This window comes from Triturus cristatus, chromosome 5_2 (assembly GCF_964204655.1).
Source record: "Triturus cristatus chromosome 5_2, aTriCri1.1, whole genome shotgun sequence".
NCBI classification, from domain to species: domain Eukaryota; kingdom Metazoa; phylum Chordata; class Amphibia; order Caudata; family Salamandridae; genus Triturus; species Triturus cristatus.
In genome coordinates, this window is record NC_140588.1 from 292,120,730 (window position 1) to 292,134,473 (window position 13,744).

A 13,744-nucleotide genomic window follows, 5' to 3' on the forward strand; every position below is an offset into this window, starting at 1 on the left:
ACACTGTGCGTGCTAGCCACTTTGGGATGAGGTTAGCAGCACCGCAATAAAGTCTGAACCTTACCTATTTTCCTACATGATTTCTTGGAGAACCAGGTCGCCGGTTATCACTTCTGGTGCCTCACAGAGCAGAACACTTGTGCAACGAACTCAGCTACTAAAGAATCTCGACCTTAGGAGAGATGTCTTGGCCATAGATAGTTCAGGTCACTTCTGGTTCTTCAAGGAACGCTTCCATTTAGGCGGCCTGGCACTTTTAGAGACGGCGGGGCCTGTATGTGTTTTAAAACGGTATCCTTGCCAGGAAAGTGAATCGATGAATGGGATGTTCCTCTAATCAAGCTTGTTTGAGCACCTTTGGACTGTATTTTCGTTTGTTATATGGCTAGTGTAATTCTGGAACATACAGATGTTTCCAAGGTTATACAGGTGGCTACATTGTTGACAGTGGCTGGGCTCTGATGCAGGTTTCCCTGCTCAACCTCAATGGGCGTTCCTATGCAAATTTATCTAAAAGAATGTCTTGTTTCCATTCAAATTCCCTGTCACTGAAAATGGCAGGTGCTCAAAATGGATGAATTTCAGTACATCACGTGGGGCTCTGAACTCTTCTGACAACGATATACCGATTTTTCCCAACTTGAGTTTAACCTGAGTTTCTGAATCCAAGCAGAATGTGTCTGAAATGTTGAATGGCTTCTTCAAGAAATCAAATACAAGATTAACAGAAAAGTGTGCAAGGACAATTTAAGGGGGTGGCAAGAGTAGGCAACCAAAAAAGGCCAGCAGCAGGGGGTACCAGATTGTTCCTACAAGCAGGAAACGAAGGCCTACTGGCAGGGGAGGAGATGGCAATATGTCACTTTCCCTAGGTCAGCCAAATTACTAACACTAGACCCTTTGTGCCATTAACACTCCAGTTTGCCCTCCCGCGCCCCATCCTACTAACCTTTCATTGAAAAATATATCTCCCATCCTCTACTTGTTTCAAGATGAGGCTGTCACACACCATTCCTTACTCCCAGTCCTTCGTGCAGAGCTGCAGGATAAACAGACTGCAAAAACAGCGTTTAAAACTTTTCTTTGCCCAGGTCAGAGGGAGACTGCTGAATGACCTTTATGCAATCAGCTCCATGCCTCCCTCTGTCAGCGCCCTGGGCGTGGGCCCATCTCGCCCCTGCCAAAGGGCGACCCTACACTTCAAAGAAAGCTGCACATTTCACCAGCGCTGAATGCAAGCCTAAACTCAATGAAAAGTTTCAGGCACACAACACTTTATTTTCTTTTTACGACCTGGTGAAAAATCGTCCACTGTACCATATTATGACATTTGAAAGAACTTTGGCAAACATATCGTTTCAACCAGCAGCACAGATTTATTTTTCTTGGAGCCCAATCTAGCACTCTGTAATCTATCCATCCATGCAGGATTTAGGAGCAAAAAAAAAATCAAATGTGAAAAAAGAACAGGAGACAGCAGAGGTGTTTTTCATTTGTATACTTGCTGAAAGATATTAGCTTCAGTTAGTAGGGATTCCACTTTCTCACATTGAGAACATGTGGCAATTCTAGTTAATTACTAATTCAGCTTTTTTTTTTTACACTGGCCAACTACTGTAGTTTATAGGTGATTTAATACAAATGCAATTGAACTGTTGCAGAATTTCCATCATAATAGTGAAAAACCTTTTAGAAACATTTTGTGCTTCAATGCCTTATAAGGGGTAGTACATGCGACTAAGATACAATTTCCCCAAATATCTATAGCAATGTAGAAATCCCAAGAGACCGAGAGTGAACCGGGTTTCCAGGAGTTGTACTCTCTCAGGGAATTACCTATCCATTCAATGATTTGTGGGGTTTCATGTGCCCCCAAGTAATGGCGCTTCATGCGTGCAGAAATTACTTGGCATAAACTTGCAGAGATGTGTGCAAAATAATCCATTCAAGCAGCAGTTCACTCGAGGGAGTTGGCTATTTTAGTGCCCATAAGAAATACAGAACTCGGGTCTTAATTTCTGTAACTGTTTCATCTGTGGTGTGTTCCATAAACACAGAAGTAACATTATCAGTTATATTCATCCCAACATAGCAAAATACGGAGCGAGCGACATTTATGCTACCTCAAGCCACCCCATGGATAGAAGATCCCATTTGTCCTAGAGGGAAGAACCGTGTCTCCCTTCAGATGACCCTCATTCTGGAATAGCCACCAAATGTGTCCAAGATTACTATTATTGCCAGTTCAGATATTTTGGCCTGGCCTACAAATAGGAGGCCTACGGCATATAGGGATACCCTGTCTTCATATATACCCAACCATGCAAGGCCCCTAATTCCAGTATCTGTTCTGAGTAAATGTGCATGGGGCTCCACCATCAGTGCAAACAATAGGTGTATCAGCAGACGCCCCGGACTCTTACCCAGCCACAAGGGCAAAGGGCGAGACAAGGCCTCACCACCTTAACCCACAATTGCGGCGACTTATACAGTAATTTGACATAGAGATATAAAGGTGCAAAACTCAAGTATTCCAGTAAGGAAAGTAGGTAATCCCACAAGAGACTATCCAAAAGGCCTTCTCAAAATCTATTTATTGGACAGCTACAGGCTCTCGCTACTATCCGGCCATGGTAATTGCATTAAATAGTCTCCGGATGTTATGTTGAGTGGATCGATATGGCATTAAGCCACTTTAGTGTTTATGGACCAGATCAGTGATCACCGTGGCAAGTCATATGGCTAATATGTTTGATTCACTATTTATTAATGACATCGGATAGCGAAAGGCACAAATGTGTGCCGGTTTGTTAGATTTTAGTATAGTTGTGATATGCTTTTCTTACAGCTCCTGAGGGAGATGGTCTAAGGACTGGCCTACTGATAGAGAGCATAGAGGGGGTGGGTTCATATGGGGGCTTGCATTGGAAAAACTCCACTGAAACAACGTTGGGGCCTGGGAATATCAGAGTGGAGCTGAGAGATGGTCTGTGCGCACTCAATCATCATGATCGATGCATCGAGTTCACTAATTTGGAAACTAGTAAGTTGCGCACACTGGAAAGTGGGAATGTAAGTGTGCATGCCATCAGGCAGAACAGCTAGAGGGGACGTGTATAGTGTGGCTAAGTATCGTGCCAAGACTTCCACTTAGGCCATTGCTTTCTTGACTAGTGAGTAGGACATATGTTTAGTATAGAAACCCCATCTGGCAAATGTCCCTTTAGAAACTAACACTCATAAAGCCTGATGAGCATAGCCTATAAAAACCCAGGGATTCATTTTTCTAATACTTTGTATCTCACAGATAGTATAACAGATCTCCTAACCTCGAGAAAACGCAATACTCTTTCAGTCAAAATGTTAGGTCACTAGAAAAAAGTGGGAGTGAGGAATATAACTGTTTAATCCCTATGAAAATGTGAGACCACTTTAAGAGATTCATTCTTGGATGTGTGTGCATATCTACTTAATCTTTGTAAACGTGTAAATAATTTTCTTTTATTAATAGTGCCTGCAAGGCAGTAACTCTCCTTAAGAATGTTAGTATAATTAAAAAGGTTGCTTTTAGAGTTGGTCACTTTAATTCTTTTTTATCAAAGGTCCAGAAGATTTCATTAAAGCAACTAAAACTAAATTTAGGGTCCACTGTGGGGCTGGTACTCCACAAAAGGGGCATACTTTTTTTCTCCTTGTAGAAAGCTTTTTATGATTGATATTGACAGAATCTGATTTACCCAATCTTGCTTATACAAAATAGCTGACAAATGTGCTCAAAAAGATACATAACGGAGTCCCCATTACAATAAATACGGAAGATAGTTCACCAACAGTGCAGGATCTGTTTTCATGTCTTGAAAGTTATTTCTTGTTCATCAACTGAAACATCAAAACCATATTTCTGCATAATACTTTCCAGTGGCTGGTCTTCCAGCCTCTGTAATAATCTCCATGCATTTTTGTGGGAGGTTTAAACACTGGTACTTATCACATGAGGCGCCAAGCTACTAGTTGTAGGGTCTGAGGGTCTGCACGAAATACCTTTCCTTTATGGACTCGATTCTGATGCGGTTTAGAAAGCTTCCAGACTAAATGGGTTTGGGAATAGTTTCCAACCGAATCGGATCAGGAGAGTCAAACAGATCGAGTATGATGCATATGAATGCTTTCAGATACGATTTGGTTGGACTCCCATTGACTTCAAAGGGAGCCTTTGTTCTGACCGAATGCATAGGCTCCCACTGAAGAAAGGGGTGGCTGGGGAAAATCGGTCACCCTGTGGGTGCCACCCCCTGGTGCCTGCCACACTGCACTTGGCTGGTAAGGGGGGACCCATGGGAACCCCACCAGCCCAATTGGGAAGGCGTCGGGTGCAGGGGGGCCCACTAGGGGCCCCCAAATGCTGATCCTGACTGCAGATTCGAGTCAGACTGCACGATTCGGAAAGGCTGTCCAAATCCAGCATCGTACTCAGTTATTCGGAAATACGGCGCGTAGAGACATGCGATTCTGCTCCATACAGCTCGGTCATTCCAAATGCCGTTGGGTTCGGATTGGGATATTCCTAACTCGCATCGTACTCGGTCGGTCGAAAACCTTTCCAAGTCAATCGGAAAGACCCTTTCCCGAACCGATTTGAATGGAGCAAATGCCGTTAGGAGGCTTTCCTAATCGCATCAGAATCACGCCCTATGTGTTTCTAAAGTGTCATTTAGAACTGAACTCATTATCACATTCTGCTGCATCAACTGTGTAATTTGTGAAAGCTATATCTGCAAGCCCATCTGGGTGCTTCTAATATTGACTTCATTTTGGGCGTTTTGAACTTCTTGCTCACTTCAGCACATTCGGGCTATTACCAACCAAGATCCAACCTACCCTCTTGCTCAACATTTCAGAGAGAGGCACAACAACAATTTAAAAAATAGCTCAAATACAATTTGCTGGATTCAGTGCCTTGTAACGGAAGAGGGGACTGGAAAGGCATGGTGAGCAAAAAATATAATGGATTTAGGCCCAGATCTCTGTAGTAGGGTGAATGTATGACTTTGTTCTGCATTCTGCCCATCAGTTGTTCTTTTTGCATTTGTCACAGAGTGGGGCGGGTATGCCCAGACATGGGTCCCGTGCTATCCATGCCTGTGGAATCAAGCTATCCTAGCTGATGAGGGGTAAAACCCCGAAACCGGTCCTAGGATGCTTGTTTCCAGTCCAGGGAGGACCTGGCCTGGCAGTTTGGGCTGGACTGTTCCCATTGGGCACAGGGTCAAGACTGATTTGGATATGGCTGGGTCCAAACTGGAATGGCATGGTGAGCAAAAAAATGATGGATTTGGGGCCAGATCTCTGTACTGGGGTGAATGTATGACATTGTTCTGCATTCTGTCCATTAGTTGTTCTTTTTACAGAAGAGGACACAACAGGAAAACAGTATTAAAAAAAACTGGAGACTCAATATATTTTGGAACTAGATTCCAAGACTCCAGGGGGACTCAACACCACTGAGGATTTATTTACATGTCTTTAACTGAGTCACGTGATAGCATCGAATATACTAGCGAGACAATCAGAATGTAAAATAAGTTGGACAGACAGTACCAATTCGATAAAGTCTTCCAATCAAGTTCTGAAAATAGAATTCAGCAATAAGGCTTACATAGAAGAAGAGTTGAACGATATAGCGAATGGAACAAAATAAATATATATATAAGAAAACAATCAAACAAAATATATTTATACATTCAGTAATAATATCAGCTGCTAACCCTCCGGTGATTTTAATATTAGCACTTTAGCAATTTATAAAAACCACAAAGGGTGCAATATCGACACACTGGCACTTTAACACTTTGTAGTACAGCACTTTAACAGACAAATGAACTAAATGACTAAAGGAGATGTATTATAAGATATCAGTACGTATATATACATTTTAAGGTCCACAAGGATCAAATTTAATTTTCAAATGATTTAATGAGAAAAATAACAAACTCTTTTTTATAAGGCATTTTAAGCTTGTACTTGAAATATAGTGAATGGGAAACGTACTGGTTTTATATTTTTTCTTGTGATATTCACACATCGAAGTTCAACAGGAAAGGATGGTTTTATAGTTCCTCGTGTACATCAACATACAAATATGAAAAGGGAACTTGTATTTTAAAGTTGTGTTTCAAGTATGCATTTAAGCACTTTATTTAAATAGCGCATGTATGCAATGAGTTACATGTAAACGTATATGCCCACTTTGAAAAACCTTGAGTAAAACATGTAGTCTGTTGTCAAACATGCAGTCTATTGTCAGTATTCATGCTGTAATTGAGCACTTGGTGGTACAAAAGGGGGTGGTGATGGACGGAGCATCAGAACCAATCAAATACTCACACCCAGTCAACAGATCTGGGTTTGATCCATCACCGTTCTTTAGCCCACTCTGCCACCCCAGTACAGACATGGCCATATGCAAATCAGTCTGACCCTGTGCCTCATGGGAACAGTCCAGCCCGAACTGCCAAGCCATGTCTTCCCTGGACCGGAAACAAGCTTCCTAGGACCGGTTTCTGGCATTTCAGCCGTCTTCAGCCAGGCTTGCTTGAATCCAGTGGCAATTGAGCAAGGGACTCACGTCTGAGCATACCCTGCCAACTTATGGCGAACAAAGTGGTACTAAAGGGGGTGGTGATGGACGGAGCATCAGAACCAATCAGATACTCACACCCAGTCAACAGATCTGGGTTTGATCCATCACCGTTCTTTAGCTCACTCTGCCACCCCAGTTCAGACATGGCCATATGCAAATCAGTCTGACCCTGTGCCTCATGGGAACAGTCCAGCCCGAACTGCCAAGCCATGTCTTCCCTGGACCGGAAACAAGCTTCCTAGGACCGGTGTCTGGCATTTCAGCCGTCTTCAGCCAGGCTTGCTTGAATCCAGCGGCAAAGTGAGCAAGGGACTCACGTCTGAGCATACCCTGCCAACTTATGGCGAACAAAGTGGTACAAAAGGGGGTGGTGATGGACAGAGCATCAGAACCAATCAAATACTCACACCCAGTCAACAGATCTGGGTTTGATCCATCACCGTTCTTTAGCCCACTCTGCCACCCCAGTTCAGACATGGCCATATGCAAATCAGTCTGACCCTGTGCCTCGTGGGAACAGTCCAACCTGAACTGCCAAGCCATGTCTTCCCTGGACCGGAAACAAGCTTCCTAGGACCAGTTTCTGGCATTTCAGCCGTCTTCAGCCAGGCTTGCTTGAATCCAGTGGCAAAGTGGGCAAGGGACTCACGTCTGAGCATACCCTGCCAACTTATGGCGAACAAAGTGGTACAAAAGGGGGTGGTGATGGACGAAGCATCAGAACCAATCAAATACTCACACCCAGTCAACAGATCTGTTTTTGATCCATCACCGTTCTTTAGCCCACTCTGCCACCCCAGTTCAGACATGGGCATATGCAAATCAGTCTGACCCTGTGCCTCATGGGAACAGTCCAGCCCGAACTGCCAAGCCACGTCTTCCCTGGACCGGAAACAAGCTTCCTAGGACCGGTTTCTGGCATTTCAGCCGTCTTCAGCCAGGCTTGCTTGAATCCAGTGGCAAAGTGAGCAAGGGACTCACGTCTGAGCATACCCTGCCAACTTATGGCGAACAAAGTGGTACAAAAGAAGACATGGCTTGGCAGTTCGGGCTGGACTGTTCCCATGAGGCACAGGGTCAGACTGATTTGAGTTCTGATGCTCCGTTCATCACCACCTCTATTTGTACCGCTTTGTTCGCCATAAGTTGGCAGGGTATGCTCAGACGTTGAGTCCCTTGCTCACTTTGCCACTGGATTTAAGCAAGCCTGGCTGAAGACGGCTGAAATGCCAGAAACCGATCCCTAGGAAGCTTGTTTCCGGTCTAGGGAAGACATGGCTTGGCAGTTCGGGCTGGACTGTTCCCATGAGGCACAGGGTCAGGCTGATTTGCATATGGCCGTGTCTGCACTGGGGTGGCAGAGTGGGCTAAAGAACGGTGATGGATCAAACCCAGATCTCTTGACTGGGTGTGAGTGTTTGATTGGTTCTGATGCTCCGTTCATCACCACCCCCTTTTGTACCGTAATTGAGCACTTGTCACTTTAAATATGGTAGTCCCACAATGCAGCAGCGTCATGTGATCAAGGCCTGCAAAGGCCGAAACGCGTAATGACGGACTGTTTACAATAAACACTTCATCTGCACTGAATATTTGTGGTCCGTGCCAGTTTGTGCTCTGGAATTATTATCAGGAGCGGGAGTATTTGGAGGCAGTCGAGGAAATGCATACACAATCTTTTCGCGCCAACTTATCAAAAGTGTATTCTAATTTGACTGCAGATGAAAATGCCTGTATGTGAAGTCTTGGCATTTTTAATGTGTGATTAATAAGTCTGTCGTGCCCCATATGTTGAATATTTTTGGCCAATTTCTTGTTTTAGTTCCCATACATGGGGAGTACTTGACCGCCTGCTGAGGAAATCAGAATGAATAGTTTTCTTCTACTGGCACATCCACAGCAATTAGGAGGATGCTTCTGGCATTGGCCCAGTGCCAAATCTCTTGAGCCAACATCGACAGACTGTAATAAATTGTTCCTCCGTTTGTTCACAAATTAACATGTGTTGTCCATTAGGATTTGTATCCCTTCCCCATGAATCTGACTTTGGAAGGCCTTCAATGTCAGGAGCCATCTTTAAGTCCAGATAAATTATGTATTTCTATGTATCTTGCTTTGACCAGTGACCTCTCACTTTTAAATTGTGGAGGTGAGACTGTCTCACCGGTCCCTACCCCAACTTGAGATGCTTCTGTTGTAATGATGGCAGTCAGGGCTGGTGTTTTGAATTGTCCGCATGTTTTCCATGCGTGTACTGTTCCAGCATTTTAATTCCTTCTGTAACCTGCCTATTGCATCCACTACATTTCCAAATGTCCCTTTACTTAAGATGCCAGACTGTTGAACCATTCCTGAACTGGCTTCATGCAAAGTCTTGCACAAATGCATGCTGATATAATTCCCAGTAGTTTTATCACCGTTCTCACTGTCAAGAGTCTGAGATGTCTGGTTTACGTGCGTCTGTTGCAGTAGTGTACGGGTTATGCAAGTATTAATTCTGTAATCGGCAGAGATTGAGGGGTGATGTATTCATACCGCCTGTGAATATTAGATAAACTTGTTACCAACTGGTAAAGTAGATAAACTACTTTTTGCAGATTGCGATGACATTGGAAGAAAGAACTCGCCCTGAACAGCCAGTCATCCAAGTATGGTTACCCATGAACAACTGAGATACTTCCAATGAGCTGGATGCATCCTTCACATCTATGGCAGCAGCACTCTTCCAATTGTAGTATCAGTTCCTGTGAAGGTGGGAATTCAAACAGCTGTGACTTGATAAATTTCTTTACATATCGAAGATATTGTCGGTGGAGCCTTAAGTTGGGGGTGGGACAGAATTAATTTATTGGAAGGGGCGGCTCCTATTGTTGTGTGCCATCTTGTTTTGTCTCTGCTCTCAAAGGTATGCTTTGCTGCCATTGCCCCAGATTATAAAACCTCAATGGGGTGGGCTGTTTTTGAGGCATTGTGTTGCGGGTTGTCTCCTGTAACTTATTATAAACGTTGGACTGCCTCTGCCACAGGAGCCCCTCACTTGTAAAACCCTCTTTGCCCTTGGTCTTTCTTTAGCGTTTTCGTTCTATTTGAGTCTCTGATTTACTGCTGGACCAAATGGATTCTACTGTAAATGGAGTATCATTACTTTTGCCTGAACGTCATTTCTGAAAACTGAGATTATGCATCCATGCATGTCTGTTTAATACGGTGAGAGTTTTTAGTTGTCTTGTATCTTTTTTGGCAGCACATTTTAAGCAAGTATTTGCTGTAAATATTTCTTCTACTAAAGATTTTGCTCTTTTGTCTGGTATTGTCAAGATGTTGGAGCATGTCACCCATCACCTTCCACTGTTAATGTGCACATCCATTAAGCAAAGTATTTGAGTTTGTTGAGCACCATTGGGTGGCTGCCATAACTTCAACTTTCCTGCATAGTTCCTCCTCATTATCCTTGACCGGAGTAGAACCTTGTGTGGTTGAAATTATGCTCTTTTCCTAGATTAATTGCAACAAACAGGGGCAGCCCTAGTACCTGAACCTAGGGCAGAGTAAAGACTAGAATCCTAACAAGGGTTCAAGTACTGCATTACACAAGACACAAACTATACAAAGGAAACTACTACTACATCACATAGAAAAACGATACCCATACACAGTAACAAAATATATACAAAATTTAATGAAATAATAATGTACAATCACAGGACAGGTGCTCACAGGGTTACACACAAAGAACATCAAAGAAGAAATTGACAGTGTAAACAAAAACGGTGGCTGAGGAGAAATAGTGCATAAAGACTGTTACAAGGTAACAGAGTAACAAAAGTAGCATAAAATGCTTCCTCTTCAGTAGAAGCCACGGATAGGCATCAACGGCGTTTCGACCAAACTAAAATGGTATGGTCATCATCAGGACAAACAATACTTCTAGACAGAGCATCCAACAGTAAGGTCTGGAATAAATAGATGTATACAGGGATATAAAAAAAATTGGAAGGTCCACTCCAATAACATCATCATAGCACAAGGCCAAAAAAATCAACCTCATGCATGTGAATTTTATTGATATGAAACCAGATGAATTAGTCATATCAAAAAGATGAAAAAGCTTAAAAAAAAAAAAAATTGAAGATACAGACATGTTTTCCGAAACCAATTATTGCATACTGTTGACATAAGTGCATATATTTATTTGAGGCCAGAATCGATCTGATGTCACGAATGTCAGAGTCTCCTCAACTTCAATGTATTTTTCCTCGGAGAGGAAACCTTTGCCTTACATGATCGGCGCCATTCTCTTTGTCTCAAGTGTTCTGATTTCCCTGACAACTCCCTCTTGGCCCAGTATACCAAAATTAGTGTAACTCTATGTTCTACTGTGTTTGGTTTTTATAAAAAAAAACAGGCAGTACAGACTTCAGGTGTATGGTCTCTGGGAAGACAGCGCAAGTACAAGGAAATGAAGGACAGAGCGCTGAAACTTTTCAGACACTCACTCCCAGTCACAGATCTGGGTTGAATCCATCATCGTTCTTTAGCTCACTTCGCCACCCCACTTCAGACCCAGCTATATGCAAATAAGTCTTGATCCTGTGCCTCATGGAAACAGTCCAGCCCGAACTGCCAAGCCAGGTCTTCCCTGGACCGGAAACAAACATCCTGGGACCTGTTTTGGGGTAACAACCCTCATCAGCCAGGCTAGGTTGAATCCTGTGGAAAAATGAACAAGGGTCCCACATCTGGGCATACCTTGCCAACTTAGGGTATACAAAGCAAACACAAGGAGATGATGGACGGAGCGCTGACACTTTTCAGACACTCACCCCAGTCACAGATCTGGGCTGAATCCATCATTGTTCTTTAGCTCATTTCGCCATCCTAGTTCAGCCCCAGCTATACCCTGCCAACTTAGGGCATACAAAGCAAACACAAGGAGATGATGGGCGGAGCGCTGACAATTTTCAGATACTCACCCCCAGCCACAGATCTGGGTTGAATCCATCATCGTTCTTTAGCTCACTTCGCCACCCCAGTTCAGACCCAGCTATATGCAAATCAGTCTTGACCCTGTTCCTCATGGGAACAGTCCAGCCGGAACTGCCAAGCTATGTCTTCCCTCTCCCGGAAACAAGCATCCTTGGACTGTTTTCAGTGTAACACCCCATATCAGCCAGGCTAGCTTGAATCCAGTGGCAAAGTGAACAAGGAACTCACGTCTGGGCATACCCTGCCAACTTAGGGCAAACAAAGCAAACACAAGGAGATGATGGATGGAGCGCTGAAACTTTTCAGACACTCACCCCCAGTCACAGATCTGGGTTGAATCCATCATCGTTCTTTAGCCCACTTCGCCACCCCAGTTCAGACCCAGCTATATGCAAATCAGTCAGATATGTGACTGGGGGTAAGTGTCTGAAAAGTTTCAGCGCTCCGCCCATCATCTCCTTGTGTTTGCTCTAGGATGACAGAACATGCTACCAGTTGCACTTCGTTAGTCACAAACTTTCTCTTGCTGCTTGGACGAACAAACTGATCAGGCTATAAAATACTTCAAAAAGATTCAAGTTTAACAACTACTCTATAGTCGAAGACCACAAAAAAACAACTGTTTCTCTTTGATGTCAAATTGTTATCTTTTCTTTGTGGTGATTTTCAGTGAGTTGATATACGAACGAATTCCTGAGGAAGAGGAAACGTCTATCTCCAAATCCAGTAATGAAAAAAAAAATCTAAAATGGAGGGCACACTGACTTCTCCCTAGTCAACACTCAAGAGAAAGAACTGTGCAGTTTGGGAACCCCACCCACTAAACGGTGGAAATATGCACAGGACATGAATCTAGAAGAGGATCTGTGATGAAAAAAGAAAGGATCATGTTTAGAGGTTAGGCAAGGCGCCCATAAAGTCCAAATGCATGACTGCGTCAAAGAGCTTCAGTTATTTAAAATAAAGCGAACTGTGCTAGTTCCTAGATTAAAATATGGATGGAAAAGCAAACTATGTAGAGAATGGAAGGTAGTGGACAATTTAAATGGTTTTGTTCACTCAGACAATTTATGTTCAAAGGTAGAGGAAAAGTTAGGATATAAGCATGGGGTTAAACTAAGGGCCTGATTTACATCTTGATGGATCGGGTCCCGCTGTTGCTTTTTCGGCGGTCTTACTGCCTGCCGGCTTGGAGGTCCGTTCACCCTATTTAGATGTCGGTGGTTCCATAGACGAAAAAACGTTGCGGTCCCACTGACTCCGCCAAGAATTCTCAACCGCGTCAACGGTGGGATACACAGAATTGGCTGCCGGCGGGATTCCAACCCACATTCCTGCCGAGCTGATTCTGATGTGCCTTTCTGCCATGGCAACGGTAGCAATAATTCCTCCAATTTCGAGTTGGCGGAAATGAGGAAAAAACATACCTTTTTTCCTGCTTCCGTCTTGTAACCCAATATCCAGGTCCCTACTTTGCTTCACCGACGCCAAATGACTCCGTTGTCGCTGAGATGCACAGTAAGTTACGTTTTTAAATGTCCTATGTATCATGTATTGACAATTGATGTGTCCTCATGTATGTCAGCATTGCTCTTACATTCAATATTTCCCTTAGGTGTAATGCAGTTGTGTTCAGATTCTACTAATCAAGGTAAATTGAACACACCTGTAGTGACACTTAAAAAATATATTTGTTGTTGTGGTGCTTGGGGGTGTTGTGCTAATGGTGCCTGTGAGTGTGCATTCAATAGTGTGTGTCTGTTGTGTGAGCGGCATGCAAAAAGTAACAAAGGGGAATATCACATTGCTTACATATGGTTTACATCAAACATGACGTGTGTATGGGCACATTATTAAGTTGTACTTACCTGCCTCCACACCACCATGAACCTCACTCCGTCAGGACACCGCCAGCCCAACGAGAATAACTACATCGGTTCTGCACAATCTTGCCAGCCTGACTGAGGCGGAGTACTGTTAGTTAGCAGAGAAGACCGCTGCTGAGGCGGTCTTCTGTCTATAGCCACAAAATCTAAATACGACCTAAGAGGACCACTATCAGCTCGACGGAGTATTTGGGACTGCCGCCGCAGCGGGACGGTGGTAGTCCCGCCAAGA

The 13,744-nt window shown here is 43.6% G+C and overlaps 1 protein-coding gene and 1 long non-coding RNA gene across 3 annotated transcripts in view; one reads left to right on the top strand and one right to left on the bottom strand.

The window, feature by feature from the left end:
* CDKAL1 (CDKAL1 threonylcarbamoyladenosine tRNA methylthiotransferase) overlaps window positions 1-13,744 on the bottom strand; it is a 2,121,425-nt gene that overhangs the window by 80,864 nt on the left and 2,026,817 nt on the right. The window lies entirely within an intron of this gene.
* Window positions 1-13,744, top strand: part of LOC146822893 (uncharacterized) — a 269,757-nt gene that overhangs the window by 17,444 nt on the left and 238,569 nt on the right. The window contains exon 2 of the long non-coding RNA XR_014962093.1: window positions 9,238-9,392. This is a non-coding gene — a long non-coding RNA (uncharacterized LOC146822893). The remainder of the gene's footprint in view (window positions 1-9,237; window positions 9,393-13,744) is intronic.